The sequence below is a fragment of the Herpailurus yagouaroundi genome, unplaced genomic scaffold, assembly GCF_014898765.1.
Source record: "Herpailurus yagouaroundi ecotype Mexico unplaced genomic scaffold, PumYag 140, whole genome shotgun sequence".
Lineage (NCBI taxonomy): Eukaryota > Metazoa > Chordata > Mammalia > Carnivora > Felidae > Herpailurus > Herpailurus yagouaroundi.
In genome coordinates, this window is record NW_024412395.1 from 30,078,065 (window position 1) to 30,094,636 (window position 16,572).

Below are 16,572 nucleotides of genomic sequence, written 5' to 3' on the forward strand. Positions count from 1 at the left end.
CTGTTCTGACTCCAAACTGAAGGCTCCTATCTAGGCTCCAGAAGACACTATGCATTCTACTCCAGATCAAGAGATTTCAAAACACCAGTAACTCATTATTTTTGTCTTCTTCATCTACCATTAATACTCTTCAGTATGTCAATGTAGAAATTAGATTGTTGGCAACCCTGACTATGCTGTCTAATAGAGAAGACACTAGCTACATATTATTTACATCGCATACATTTTAGAATAAAATTTAAAATTCACTTCCTCAGTTGCACTAGCCATGTATCTAGTGTTCAATAGCCACAAATGACTAACAACTACTATATGGATATCCCAGATGCTGAACATTTCCATTTTCACAGAAAGAGGAATTAAAGCTAGAAGTTAAATAATAAATTTTTAAACTACTTTATATCTAAAAATAGAGCACATTGATGGTCAGAAAATGTTTTAAAATCTATGAATACTAACCATCACATCTGACATATCACAGCTTGTAGATATAGTTAAATAAAGGAAAACATAGCCTTAAAGGAAGTATCAGAGTAAAATACAAATGAAGAGAGTCCAGAAAAATATGAGCACATTAAAAAGAAAGAGAGAGAGAGAAAGAGAGAAAGAGAGAAAGAGAGAGAGAAAGAGAGAAAGAGAGAAAGAGAGAAAGAGAGAAAGAGAGAAAGAGAGAAAGAGAGAAAGAGAGAAAGAGAGAAAGAGAGAAAGAGAGAAAGAGAGAGAGAAAGAGAGAAAGAGAGAAAGAAAGAAAGAAAGAGAGAAAGAAAGAAAGAAAGAAAGAAAGAAAGAAAGAAAGAAAGAGAGAAAGAAAGAAAGAAAGAAAGAAAACAAGATATTCACTAATGGAAAATAAATCCACTACAGAGGTAATCAACAAAACCAAAGATCAGTTTCTTTGAAAATATTAATAAAATTGGTAATTAAAAAGCATGTAAAAAAAGAAAAAAACATGACCACACAACATATGAATGAAAACAGGAATGAAAACAAGGACATCAATAGATATTCTACAGACATGTTTTTTTAAAAAGAAGATATTATTATCAAATTCATGCCAAAAAATTATTGATTTCAATGAGCTATAAAACTGCCTAACAAACCAATTTACTAAAATTCAGAGACATTATAAATCTGAACATTCTTATGTCTAACAAAGAAATTAAGCTATTTAAAAACTTCTCACTAATAAAACCCCTAGCTAAAAAAATTCAACAAAGAATTCTTTCAAATCTAAAGAAATAACCTTAATACTACTTAAACTCTTCTGAAATCAGAAAGAGAACCCCTCTCTAACTTTTTATAAAGCTAGCATAACTTTGATACCAAAACCTAACAAGGGCATTATAAGAACAAAAAGTCAGAGACCAACTCCTCTCATGAACATAGATACAACAATTCTTAATAAAATATTAGCAAATATAATCCAGATGTATATGAAAAGGATAACTTAAGTAGTTTTAATCTAGTAATTCTAGGTTGGTTTAACATTTAAAAATCAATCCACATGATTTAACACTTAGAAAATAAAGTGAAAATCATATGAACATCTCAAAGAGATGAAGAAAATTCATTTGATAAAATTCAACTCTCATTCATGATAAAAATGCTATTCAACATTTCTTTGAGGTACTAGCAAGTGCAGTAAGGGAAGGAAAAAAGACATCATAATTAAAAAGGAAAAAATAAAAGTGCTATTATTTCAGACCTACCAGAACTCTCATTGACTTCCAGACAGAATAAAAGTTGATACAACCAAACCTTTTGGAAAATCTTTGGAAATGATTCAGTGATTCACCATCACTGAATAAATTGATACAAGCAACTCAACAATTCTATTCCTCCTTGGTATATACTCAGTAGATTCTCCAAATGAAATTTACATAATTACAGAGCACATTTTTCATAATACAAACTGGGAAATTGCTCAATTGCTCATGAATGAATAGTGATATATTCAGATAATGGAATACCATATAGAAATAAGAATAAACAAATAGCAATTGCATAGCAACATGGATCAATCTCACAAACATAATATAAAATGAAAGAATACATACAAGGAGAATACATCCTGTGGATTCTAGATACATAAAGATCAAAAACCTGTAAAATTAATCTGTGATGTTAGAAGATAGTATATTACCATTGGAGTAGTGTGAATGGATAATTACAAAGGTAAAAAGAGTAACTTCAGAAAAGAGAAACCTCTCAGACACCACCTTAACCAATGAACAACATTTACATAACCATAACTGAGAGAAAATAGTATCGTGATGCGTCTTGGGGTATGATTCATTAAGAAGGACACATAACTATGGTTTTTCACCAAAAATGTATAGCTTGAATATAATCAAAAGGAAACATCAGGTGAACTCTAAAAGACATTCTACAAAATGCTGCGAAAATGTCAAACTAAAAAAGACAAAGACTGGGCGAGGAACTGTTAGATACAACAAATATTTTTAAAATAGTGGATTGAACACCAGACTAGAGGATGGGAGAAGGGGCTATAAAGGACATTTGGGGAACAAGTAACAATTTGAACATAGACTATCGATTATGTCACAACATAATATCAAGTTATAATGTTAATTTTTATGATTTTTATAATCTGTTGTTATATGACAGAATGCCCATTTTCATAGGAAATACTGAAATATTTGGGGAAAGGGAAAACGATGTTTCTAATACATCATTAGAAAAATATCCCTTCATGCACAAGTATGCATATATAGAGAGAGAGATACATGTATATAGATATAGATATGTGTATACAGAGAAAATAATAAGAGACAATGAGAAAAATATATAGGATTCCTAAATCTAGGTAAAAAATATAATAGAATTCCTTGGATTCTTCTCTCAAGTCTCCCTTAAGTTTGAAGCGTCAAATAAAATTTTTTAAAAAGACTAACGGATGAAGGGTTTTATTCATCTTCTGCATATTTCTGTGGATGGAAAAAGGAGATTTCAGAGCAGTATTAAAACTGATCATTCAGGGATCCAATTATGATAATGTTCAAGGAGGCTAACTCATGTTAACTAAGCTCATAAGAAACTGACATATCAAGTGAAATGCTAGTTTATTAATTTAACAACAGAAAAATGATACTGTTAAATGGGATGTAAGACTTGTGTGAGCATAGCTGTTACATTTATCTTCTTGGCAGACGTAGATGGAAAATCACTTGATTTTCAGAAGACTGCTTTGTGAGGCAGGTTCAGAGTGTACACAGTTGGATAAATGCACGAAATGCTTAATGTTCAGGTACTGGATGTCTAATATATCAATTTTACAAACATTCTTTTTACTGAGAAACATTTTGTTTCTAAACTGCTTTTTGCCTAGAGTTAATTATATACATTATGCTTGATTTTACAATTAAACTCTGTGTCAGGAGGGTCTTGTTTAGAACCAGCCCACAGACTGTATATATTTTAAGCTCCTGTCCAGTCTGGAAAATCAGGACTTATTTTCACTACAGCTAAGAATGTCCTCAAATTTCTTATTAACACAAGTTAGAAGAAACAAATTCAAATGTGAAAGCTTGAAATGATGAGTTTTTTTGGCAAAACATTTTCACTAAATATAGAATTCTGGGCTGACATTTTCTTTTCATACTTTAAAATTTTAGTTTGTCTTCTGATCACCATTGTTTCTGGAGAGTTGTCAGCCACCATTCATATTGCTTTTCCTCTGTATCTAAAGTATTGTTCCCTGGCTGCTTTCAGGATCATCTATTTAAATCACATTTGGCAATATATTAAGGAAATGGATCTTGCAACTTCGAGTAAATATATTAAATCAGGAATATTTCTATAAACTCCATTAATATGAATTCCATACTTATATTTGATTCACATTTCAAAAGTAATTTTAATGACCTCTCAAGTCATGCACAAATGGAAATCACAGAGCACTTAATACATGTTCTATATTTAAACTGTAAACATAGTAAGAATATACTTTGTGTGAGAATGTACGACTGTCTGAATTCTTCGTTGTGCAAATCTTAGATATTTACCCTATATGCTTCCATGTGAAACACTAATGACCAACAGCAGCATCTAATCAAATTATAGACTTAGTGTTTAGCTGGAATTATAGAAAATTGAAATAATTTAAATGAAGGGGGAGATATTACAGATTCCTAGTATACTATTATGTTTAACGTACATGTTACACATTAACACGCATGTGCTGTTGCTAAATATTTATGATATTGCACAGAAAATGTAGTAGCTGCTGAGTTTTTGTCTATAATCTGAACTCCAGGAAGGATGTAAACTCTTCTTGTCCAAAGGCTCTATTTCTGGATTCTCTATTCTATTCCAGTGATTTTTATACGAGTGCCACAATCACCCCATTAATGTAATTTTATAGTTAAGTATTGAAACCAGGAATATAAGTACTCCAACTTTCTGAGCTTTCAGATCAGTGAACATGGTATTTTTTTCCATCTATATAGATTTTATTTCATTTCTGGTATCATCTTCTGATTATTTTTGTTCTACATGTCTTTTAAATGGGCCAACACATAATTCTATATTTAGTACACATGTTTTGCCAAAAAACTTATTTCAAGCTTTCACATTTGAATTGGTTAAATAATGAATCTCTAAGTCTTTTGTGTTTTTCAGTGCTAATACAAATGGTATCACTTCCTAAATTTTGTATTTTCAGGTTGCTTATAGATAGTACATTGAAGAGAAACTGTTTTAAAACTAGACCTTGTCTAATACTGCATTGTATGTTAACTCACTGAAATTTAAATAAAAACTTCAAAAAAAAAAACAAAACTAGACCTTGTAACTTGTGACCTGAAGTAGATTTATTAGCTTTTTTGTAGAGTAGCCAGGAATTTCTTGTACCTGAATATGCTAACTGAAAATAAAGACAATTTACTTTTTTTCTTTCCAATCTCCACACAATCTCCTCCCCCCCCCACACACACACACTACACTTTTTATTTTAGGGATTGAAAAACTTATTCTTAAAAGATCACATAATAAATATCTTAAGCTAGTTATTTTTTTCTATTACCCTCAACTCTACCACTGCAATGTAAAAGCAACCATAAATAATATGTAAACAAATTGGTATCACTATGTTCCATTAAAATTTTATTTACAAAAACAAGGGACTGGCCTGCAGGCTGTAGTTTATTGACCCCTGACCTAGGACTTCCAGAAAATGCTAAATAGAAGTGACGAGAGGGAGTATACTTCTCTATTTCTAATCTTAAAGGAAAAATGCTCAGTCTTTCCTCCACTAAATAGGCTAGCTCTAGTTTCAGTTTGATTAGATAGAAGAAAATTTCCTTTATCAACTTTTCCCATCCATAAGAAATAAACATCTCCATTTATTTAAACTTCCTTTACTTAGATTAAACAGGATAGTTCTTATCAGTAAAATGCTGAAAGTTTTCCATAAATGGGTATTTAATTTTATCAAATATGGCTTCTGCGTCTATTGAGAATCCAGTATTTTCTCCTTTACCCTACTAATATGGTAAATTACTAGATCTTCAAGGGTTAAACCAAATTTGTATCATTAGGATAAATCCCAACTGATCATGATTTATTATCTTCTTTGTATATATATTACTAGATTTGATGTCCTATCATTTAAAACACTGTGCACCTAAGTTCATATGGATATCAAATTCTAATTTCCTTTTATTGTAATGTCTTTGCCTAGTTTTGGTATCAGGATGATACTACCTTCATAAAAATGACCTGGAAAGTATGCACGTCTATACGGTTTTGAAAATAGTTGTTTGTATGATTGGCACTATTCCTTCCTTAAACCTTTGACAGAATTTATCAGTGATGCTAAGACTGGAATTTTCCTCCTGGGAATAGTCTTAATTACAAATTTAATACTACTGGATATAAAGCTATTCATTACTTTTTTTTTCTTCAGGCCATTTGGTTGTATGTTCCTTTTAACAAATTTTTCCATTTCATCTAAGCATGTATCACATATTGGCATATGAATATTGATTTTATTCAAAGCCAAATTTCATTTTCATTGATATTCTATTTTTGCCTAGCTTATATTTTCTTAATTTACAGTTTCATCTGTATTATACCTTCCTTTCTACTCATTTTGAGTTTAATTTGTATCTTTCTCTAACTTCTTCAGGAAGGTGCTTAGTAAATTGACTGTACTTGGTTTTCTAATAAGCATTTAATTCCCCATAGCATTTCTTCTAAGCAAATTTTTTTAAAATATAATTTATTGTCAAGTTGGCTAACATACAGTATATAGATACACTGTGCTCTTGGTTTTGGAGGTAGATTCTCATGATTCATCGCTTACATAAAACACCCAGTGGTCATCCCAACAAATGCCCTCCTCAATGCTCATCACCCATTTTCCCATCCACCTCCATCAACCCTCAGTTTGTTCTCTGTGTTTAAGAGTCTCTTATGGTTTGCCTCCCCCACTGTTTGTAACTGTTTCCCCCCCCTTCCCTTCCTCCATGGTCTTCTGTTAAGTTTCTCAAGTTCCACATATGAGTGAAAACATATGATATCTTTCCCTGACTTATTTCTCTTAGCATAATACCCTCCAGTTCCATCCATATTGCTTCAAATGGCAGGATTTCATTCTTTCTCATTGCCAAGTAGTATTCTATTGTATATAAAAACCACATCTTCTTTATCCATTCATCAGTTGATGGACATCCTCTAAGCAACTTCTTTAGTAAAATCACAATTTTATTTTGTTGTATTCAAATCTTTGTCTAGTAAGATTAAGACTCATGCAGCTCAAATGTTTTCTACTATTCATTTTTATCTCTTAAGGCATTTATGGAGATGCTCAATTTCCCATATTTTTGGGGGATCTAAATAATCATATTGCCTTCTAATTTAATCCAATTTTTCATGAAACATACTCTATGGGGTTATAATACTTTCAAATTTATTAAAACTTGCCATGTGGACAAGAATATGGTCACTTTCTGTAAATGTCCCATGTTTACCCAACATATATTCTGCTGCTTTGGAATATCCTATAAAAATAAGAAGAATTTAGGGGTGCCTGGGTGGCTCATTTGGTTGGTTGAGCATTCAACTGTGGCTCAGGTGATGATCAGGCAGTTCATGAGTTCAAACCCTGCGTCGGGCTGTGTGTGACAGCTCAGAGCCTGGAGCCTGCTTCAGATAGTGTCTCCCTGTCTCTCTGCCCCTCCCCTGCTCATGCTCTCTGTCTCTCTCTGTCTCTCAAAAAAAGAAAATAATTAAACCGTTAAAATTTTTAAAAAGCAAATGCAAAGAATTTGGTTTGCAGTGCAGATTTAGCTTTCTAAATCTTTGACATTGCCTGCTAGGGATTCTCTCTCTCCCTGTTTCTGCGTCTCTCCTGCTCATGCTCTCTCTCTTTCTCCATCAAAATAAATAAATAAAATTTAAAAAAAAAGAATTGCTAAAATAAAAAAGACAAGAAATAACAAGTGTTGGTGAGGACGTGGAGAAAAAGGAACCCTTATATGCTATTAGTGGGAATGAAAACTGATACAGCCGCTGTGGGAAAACACTATGGAAGATCCTCAAAAAATTAAAATAGAAATGCCATGTAATATAATAATTCCACAATTGGGGACTTACCCAAAGAAAACAAAAACACTGATTTTGAAAAGATATATGCATCCTTATGTTTACTGCAGCATTATTTATAATAGCCACCAAGATATGGAAACAACTTAAGTGCCCATCAATAGAAAAATAGATAAGGAAGATGTAATAATATATATACAATGCTCTGTTATGTGGCCATAAAAAAGGCTGAGATCTTGTCGTTTCAGACAACATGGACAGACCTAGAGGGTATTATGCTCAGTGAAACAAGTCAGGCTGTTTGCATTGTTTTTAATGCAACATCTGCATTCTTATTTTTCTTCTGCAGTATCTAATATGTGTCCTTTCTCTTGCTGTTTGTGAGTTTTTTTTTTCAAATCACTGGCTCAGCAATTTGATTATAATATTCTTATTGCAGTTATGCTTTATTTGCTCTACTTGGGGGTCATCACCATCTTGGATTTGTGAATCCATCCTTCTCATCAAATTTGGAAAATACACAAACATTTTTAAAAATATTTTTCTGTCTTACTCATTCCTTGTCTTCTGGGACTCCAATTATACATTTTAGATCAACTGGCACTGTCCCACCTTGAGATTCCATTATGTTTTTTCAAAGCTTTAATTATCTTTGCTTGCATTGGATAGTTTCTATTGTTGTTCTATCCATGTTCTGAGTTCATCAATTATTTTTTCTGCAGTGTCCATCCTGTGGTAAACCCATCAAGTCAATTTTTCATTATAGACATCCTATTTTCTAGCTCTACAATTTCCAATTCACACAGTTTTAGTTTCTGTTCTCATTATGGTCATCTTTTCATTTAATTATTGAGTATATGTCTAATAACTTTGTTAAAGTTCTGGTTTCCAAATTCATCTATTCTATCTCTAGCTATATTTCTATTATCTGATATTTTTTCTGCTTGTGCATCGTATGTTTATGCTTCTTTGTATGCCTACTAACTGCTGAGTGGGTGAGAGGCCTTGAATACTAGGCTATTGAGTGGCTGGATTTTAGTGTTCCTTTATAAAGTTTTAAATTTTGTTGTAAGAAGCAGTTGAATTACTCATGGATCAGTCTGACATATATATTCACAACATGCTTTTAAAGACTTCTTTTAGGCTTGTTTAGAGTAATATTCACTCACATGTAGTTTGGACCTACTTTCTGGTGTCCTACAGAATGCTTTAAATGTCCAAAGAGATCTCTTTATTCTACATAACAGAGACTCTGAACTTTGAGCTCGGGGAATTACTTGACTTCTAGCTCCCTGATAATTGTCTCATCAGGTTTCACTCTGTACACATATACATTATTATTCAGCAACAGACTGAAGGCAAGCCTATGCATATTTCAGGAACTCTTTTATTCATAGTTTCTAACTCTTTAATACTCTGTTCTGCAAATTCAAACTGCTCCAACCTCCCCAAATCCTTATTTCTACCTCATAAACCTCTGTGGTGGGACTCATAAATTGATTCCATGGGGAAAACCAGGGACATTAGAGAGGATATCTCACTTGTTTTTCCTCTTAGAGTTCACAGTTCTCTACTGTCTATTGTCCAATATCTGAGATCAGTTCTTACATATTTCATCTGATTTTCTGGTTGCTTACCATGATAGGGCAGGACTAGTTCCAGTTACTCCATCATGGCAGAAGTACAAGAATTCTACAAATTTTAATGTGTGTAATAATGTTAATTCTATATAAACTAGGATTTTTTCAATTCCAAGGAAATTATACATATTTTCTTAATTACTCAGCCCTGTCTAAGAAATCACAAATTATATGGTTAAATCCTCTCAACACTTAAGACTTTTTGTTCCTCACTACTACTACTTACAGCTGATATACTTGATTTTCCTGGCTTATTTTTTCTTGATGGTGTCTTTCAAACCTACTCATTTCCTTTTCCACTTCCACCTTAAATATATTCATCTTGGGCAATTGCCAAAATTTCCTGTTGTTCTTGACTCACGTCCCTTTCTTTCTCACAAGTAATTTCAGGTGTTAATTCATCAAACACCACTTCCATCATGGCACTGGCATATTTGATCTGATCTACGGTCCAGAGGGGCTTTATGGTCTACGATTTCAAGTATCACCTACCTGGTGCCTTCATAGAAAGTGTACATTTAGAGCATAAACTATCAAGCAACACTAGTGGCCACTGATTCATTCATTCAACCATCCATCCATTCATCTAACACTTCCATGTTGTTCTGCACTAACAATTCAAAAGTAACACAAGCTGGCAGGGGACACAAACACACAAATATTATAAAATATAGTGACAGTACAAAGATAAAAAATATTCACAGTAAATTTTACCACACTACACCGGGCATTCAGTGAAAGATTCATAGCATTAATGGCTACGACTAATCCTAAAATATGAGTAGCAGCACAGTAGGCATTCAAGGCAGAGAAAATAGCACAAGAACAGGGACTCAGAAGGAAGATAAACTATAACATAAGTGGGAACAAGAGTTTATATAATACATTAGCATTAAGTCAAAGGTGGAGGGCAATAGGAAATATGACTAGAGTATAAACAGGAAAAAGTTCAAGGAACCAATAGTTTACTACATTTCAAAGCTTCGGTTTTAATAAGTTGCTGAAGGATTTTTAAACAAGGGAATGACATGTTCAGACTTTTGTTTGAGAACGAAAATCACTCTGCCTATGCTACTGAAGATAAATTTTAGTGGCACAGGAATGGAGGCAGAAAGTTGTTACGTGAGAGTCAAAGCAAGTGAAAAGTCGGACTTACACTAGTTGTAATAAATATATAGAGGGAGCAATGATGGTAAACCTAACACTACATAGTAATTTATAGGACATGAGGGGTGAAGGTGTAACTAAAGTATCAAGGATGACTCATTTTTCTAGATTTAGTTGCAGGTGACTTGAGAGGACACAATTAACATACAAGGAAGAGCAGATCAAAGAGGTTAAAAAGAGGTTTCTTTATCTGGACATCTGAAGTACCCATGAGACAGCTAGCTGAAAAGATCACATACGTCATTAGATAGGAGTCCAGGGAATATTTACAAAAAGTGAAAGCCATCATCTCACAGTAGGTAGCTGAAACTATGAAAGAGGTAAAATACCTAAGAGACAAAGTGCGAAGCGAAAAGAAGAGCATCAGCATTTAGGGGTCAGGCATCGGCACAGAGGCACAGTGCTTCCACTGAAGTAAAAAGTAACTTGGCTATAAAACATCACTTGTATTTCTTTTTTTTTTTTTTAATTTTTTTTTCAACGTTTATTTATTTTTGGGACAGAGAGAGACAGAGCATGAACGGGGGAGGGGCAGAGAGAGAGGGAGACACAGAATCAGAAACAGGCTCCAGGCTCCAAGCCATCAGCCCAGAGCCTGACACGGGGCTCGAACTCACAGACTGCGAGATCATGAGCTGGCTGAAGTCGGACGCTTAACTGACTGCGCCACCCAGGCGCCCCTCATCACTTGTATTTCTATTCCACATTCTCCAAAGGGATACAAAACACATGCTTAATTAAGTAAGGTGGCCCTAGATTGGCTTTATTCCATGATACGGTAGGCCACCGATCCACTCATGTCCTTGCAAACACAAGATGTTGAGGTATCCCTCTTATTGTTTCAATTTTCCAGGCAGTACACTCTGTACTCATCCCTAAAACTGCAGAGTCAATGTCTCAAATTCTCAGTGGTCTCTGTAAAGTTCCCTCTCTATGCTCCTTCTCTTTAAGAGAAGTTGTGACTCAAGCCATATTAACCACTGCCTCTATACTTTTGCCTCAATCTCCCTAGGTTAACATTTTTTTTAAATTCCCTCAACATGGAGAGGGCTCTAAGAGTCAGTCAATTAATTCTTGCTCTCCTTTAGAACTGATTCAGTATCTCCTTTGTTATAGGAGATCTATTGTCTCTTGGGGACCTCTGTTTTAATTTCTTATGTAACATCAAAGTATATGTCTGTCTTTTCCACAGAAGCATGAGCTCCTAAATAAGAAGGGTGGAATCTTTCTTATCTTTGAATCCCCTGTCTTTACCATAAAAATGGAGAAAATCCTAGGGTTGAAATGAACATCCAGGAATTAAGGAATGACCTTCTAGAATGGAACATTTGGTATCCTGTTCGGTGGATTCAAAGACACCTTTACAGAAAAGCATGTTTAGTTACTCAGGGCAGAGACAGAAAGTGTCTATCGAATTCAGAGAAGGATTACATTGTGTTGATAAAGACAGATCTTTTAATTCAGTGATTTGAACCTGTTGATAGATCCCTGCCAAAAACCTAAAATTGCAGAAATTTATGAATGGACATTACAAAAGGGGATGTGGGCTCAGAGTTCAAATGGTGGCTGTAATAACTGTACTAAAATGAGGGCAATTACTGATCAATCTTCAAGCCACAATTCCAGAACTTACTCTTTAATGCAGGTTTTTTTTTATTATGAAAGAAGATTTTTCCAGACTCTTAAAAAGTATTTTTTTCCAACAAAAATTTATATATCTAAAAATATGTACATCTTTAAATAAACACTTTGAAATACTGGCCCATTTTTTGAGAAAAGGTTTAGACGGCGGGCATTATTTGATGAACAAGTAAACAAATCTAGCCCTGACTTCATTTCCCTTGTAAATTTCTTTACTACTATACACAAGAATGCAACCTACTTTTCACAACTAAAATCTGAAATAACAATATGTTATCCAAGAGACCAACATAATTCATTTTTCATTCTGATGGATATCTCATTTATTAGGCACAGAATTCACTGTGCTTCAGTGCCAAGAATTACTAAGCAACAGAACATATGTAGGCGGATGTGATGTTTGCATATTCACACAATATGACATTTACACCAAGATCAGAAGCATAGTATTACTGAAAGAGAGGAACGGTAATAGAACGAGAGGTAGTAATATTCTTTTATTTTATAAGGTAACATTCACAAAAGTGTCCCTATGATCTTAACAAATAACCCTCTCCTATAGAAAGCAAACAAATCCAGAGGGACATTCACAACTCCCCGCATTCAGTTTCTCCTAAATGCCAGGAAAGAAAACATACTGCTTGAAGCAATTTTTTTATGCCTTCTATAACATAACACCTAGTATGGCGTGAATACAGGAATTGCCTATCAGCCTGAGCAGAATACTAACTGTTTTACAGCATCAAAATTAGGAAATATTCTGGAGTGTTCTACTCAAGACATTTCCTTGGGGACCCTGAAACTTGGCAACTTTCTCTGATAGGCAGCCACTTCTGTTCCCATGCTGTCTCTCTTCTGAATCCAGGAACCAAAGAGGAGGACAAGGTTGAATAAACGTGACTATTTCCTCACAGGGAGAAAAAAAACAAGTTCTCAGTGCCAAATAATACACGAGCCAGGCCAGTTCAAACCAATGTGTGGTTTAAGGCAGTTAAGCTACCTCAACCCAGTCTCACTTTGCAACAAACTGTTCACATGCCCATTCCAGCTGTACAACTTCGACTTTTAATTAAGATACAGATTCAGTGAAATAAGAAATGTTATCAAAGGAAAATTTCCAGAATACCTCACCAAACAAGATAGGCTATTCTATATGCATTATCAACAATCCCTAGTGAAACAGAATACTTTATATAGGTCAAAATTCTGAGTGAAAAAAAAAAGAGGTACACATATCTTTAAATTATAAAACATTTCTTCATATTTGTCTAAATATCCTTGACTCACACCTTTCATGGTTTCATTGGTGAACGCCATTAGATTTCTAGACAGAAAAGTTTCCTTTTATGGTATTCTGCTACAATGGTTTATTGACTAAACTTGTTTTAAAAGAGAAAAACTTCTTGAAGAAGTGGACCTCTCCTTACTCCCCAGTGAAAAGATTTTATAATGGCTTACATAATTTGCTTAAAGATTTAAATATGCCAGCTACATCTCTTAGAGGATCACTCCTTATTCATAACCATCAGAATAACTGCACCAAACTATTATTTGAAGGTAGCTGGGACAGCAACCCTTTCTCTTGTGCAGTAAGATCCAAGATTCATTATAAGCATACCACAATCCTATATTACATTGGGTCCTCAACTGGGGGTTACAAAAGGAGCAAGAATATTAAAAGTAAGCTAGCAACAACCGCTAATGATTTTTTAGAAGTATAATGTTTTCAAATCACAATAGTCTACTGACAACACCCCATCTGTAGAGATTTCCACCAGTATGGCAGTAATATGGTAGTTATCACCACAGAGAAAGCCTGAACAGTCACTGGAATTTGTTAGAATGAAGCTTTATGCACTATCCCCACATGCTCTTTGTCATCTGGATTGATTTCCGTAACTGGGAACAGTCCTAAACAAGGATGTCTCATCACTGCTGAATTTAGATAGGCCTGAGTTATTTCATATGAACATATCCAATACAGAAAAAAATTACCCCAGGGTTATTTTTTTAATACTTTTTGGAATTTTTATTATTTTTTAATTAATTTATTTTTTAATATGAATTTTATTGTCAAATTTGTTTCCATATAACACTCAGTGCTCATCCCAACAGGTGCCCTCCTCAATGCCCATCACCCACCCTTCCCGCCCTCCCACCCCCCCATCAACCCTCAGTTTATTCTCAGTTTTTAAGAGTCTCTTATGTTTTTTTAAGGTAATCTCTATACCCATCATGGGGCTTGAACTCATACCCCTGAGATCAATAGTTACATGCTCTACAGACTGAGCCAGCTGGGCATCCCTCTCCAAATTATTTTTAAGTAGTAAACTAAACTATTTTCTTTTTTGTGTGTTTATTTATTTTTAGAGTGAGAAAGTCTAAGTAGGGGAGAGGGAGAGGAAGAGAGAGAGAGAGGATCCCAAGCAGGCTCCGCATGGTCAGCACAGAGTCAGATGCAGGGCTCGAACTCATGAACTGTAAGATCACGACCTGAGCCAAAGTCAGATGCTCAACTGACTGAGCCACCCAGGTGCCCCTAAACTATTTTCAAATAAAGACCCCAGAAGTTAGAAGGGGTGGAGATCATTCTATGAACAAAGCAAAAGTATATGTGAAGTGCTCTCAGAAAGAAAAATATTTCTAGTTTACTCTTAAATCTCCAGAAATATTTAACAATAATAATAAAAGCCCTCAGTTGTTCTGAATAAAGGATTATAAACAAACAAATGACCATTTGCAGCAAAGTCATCTGGTTCGATTATTTCTGGGTTTCATCTGAGATTTCCTTAATAGAAGTTGGAAAGCTGAGGACCAGGTGTTTGCATTTGTAACAAACTTCTATAGTCCTTTTGCTGCATCCCAAGTATTGGAAAACCCTAGATAAAAACCTGGAAACTAGAAATTTATGTTATCAGACTATTCTACTAATAACCAAATGATTTTGGAGTTACTACAATTCATCATTATAGCTGCTCTTCTATTTTTTTACCCAGGGTGGTCTCCCTGTTGCTGTGGTTCCCCCATTCGGGTTAAAGCAGCATGACGTTTTCCCTCCCCATCCAGCAAGCCTTCTTTGTTCTGAACCCCATTCCTCAAGACCCTTCTTTCCTCCAAGCAATGGTTTTTACAGTCCTAGGCCCAGCAAAGCCAGCTTACCTGGAACTTGTTAGTAATGCACATTCTTGGGGCGCCTGGGTTAGTTGGTTCAGTGTCCGACTTGGGCTCAGGTCATGATCTCACTAGGTTAATGAGTTCAAGCCCCGAGTTGGGCTCTGTGCTGACAGCTAAGATCCTGCTTGGATCTTATGTCTCCCTCTCTCTCTCTGCCCCTCCCCCATGCTCTTGCACGCGCGCATGCGCGCTCTCTCTCTCTCTCTCTCTCTCTCTCTCTCTCAAAAATAAGTATTTTTTTTTTTAATGCCAATTCTTGGGCTCCTTTGTGGACCTTCACAATCAGAAATTCTGGAGGTGGAGCACAGAAACCTTTTGTTAAACTAGCCTTCAGGTGATTATGATGTGTGCTGGTGTTTGAGAAACACTGCTACAGAAGAACTATGAAATTAGGAGAAAATATGTCAACGTACATTAATTCTAGATATCATCTCTCACAGATAACATTTACATTTTAACAGAGTCCTTCCACACTGATGCAAACAGAAAAGGATTAGTGTGAAAGAGTTCAGGGGTCACAAATGCTAAAAGGAAACTAGTTTGAACCAAGGAGGTCTGTTTAAATTACAGCTCTTAAGCAACAGTGACTTTGCTTTGAGCCTGAAAGCAGGTCTAGAAAAATAGGTCTCACCCATTGTCTACAATGAAATCACTTAAAGTGTTTTCCTTTTGTGTCTGTTTTTCTTTTTACCTTAAAATAATTTCTGGGCTGGGAGATACCAGGTGAAGCTAATTCGTACGTAATCAGGTTTGACTACCAGTAGCCTCGGTCAGGGTGGGGTCTCCAATTTCAGCAGACATCAGAATCATCTGGAGGGATTGTCACACCATGGATTGCTGAGCCCACCCAAGCAGTTCTGAGTCAATAGGTCTACTCCTGGGCAGATAATTTGGATTTCTAAATTTTTTTGTCACTGCTGGTTCTGGGAGCATCATCTGAGAATCACTGTAGTAACCCCTTGTATCAATTCCATTCGCCTGAAGCAGAGCAACAGGCATGGAACCTATGGCTGGTGGATTTGATACGCAGTCAGGGGAATACTTAAGTTCACATGTTTGTGAGATATCTCATTCACTCCTGTAACAAATATTGTTACGTGTGCCTTACTACCTCCTCTATCTCCTTTCTACTCTTTAGCAAGACTTTCTGTAAACACAACAAACACTGACATCAAAAGGAAATTCAATTTGGGGCGCCTGGGTGGCGCAGTCGGTTAAGCGTCCGACTTCAGCCAGGTCACGATCTCGCGGTCCGTGGGTTCAAGCCCCGCCTCAGGCTCTGGGCTGATGGCTCAGAGCCTGGAGCCTGTTTCCGATTCTGTGTCTCCCTCTCTCTCTGCCCATCCCCCGTTCATGCTCTGTCTCTCTCTGTCCCAAAAATAAA

General features: G+C 35.2%; 1 long non-coding RNA gene across 2 annotated transcripts in view; it reads right to left on the bottom strand.

The window, feature by feature from the left end:
* Nucleotides 1-16,572, bottom strand: part of LOC121030532 (uncharacterized) — a 170,596-nt gene that overhangs the window by 64,582 nt on the left and 89,442 nt on the right. The gene's annotated exons all lie outside the window — the stretch shown is intronic.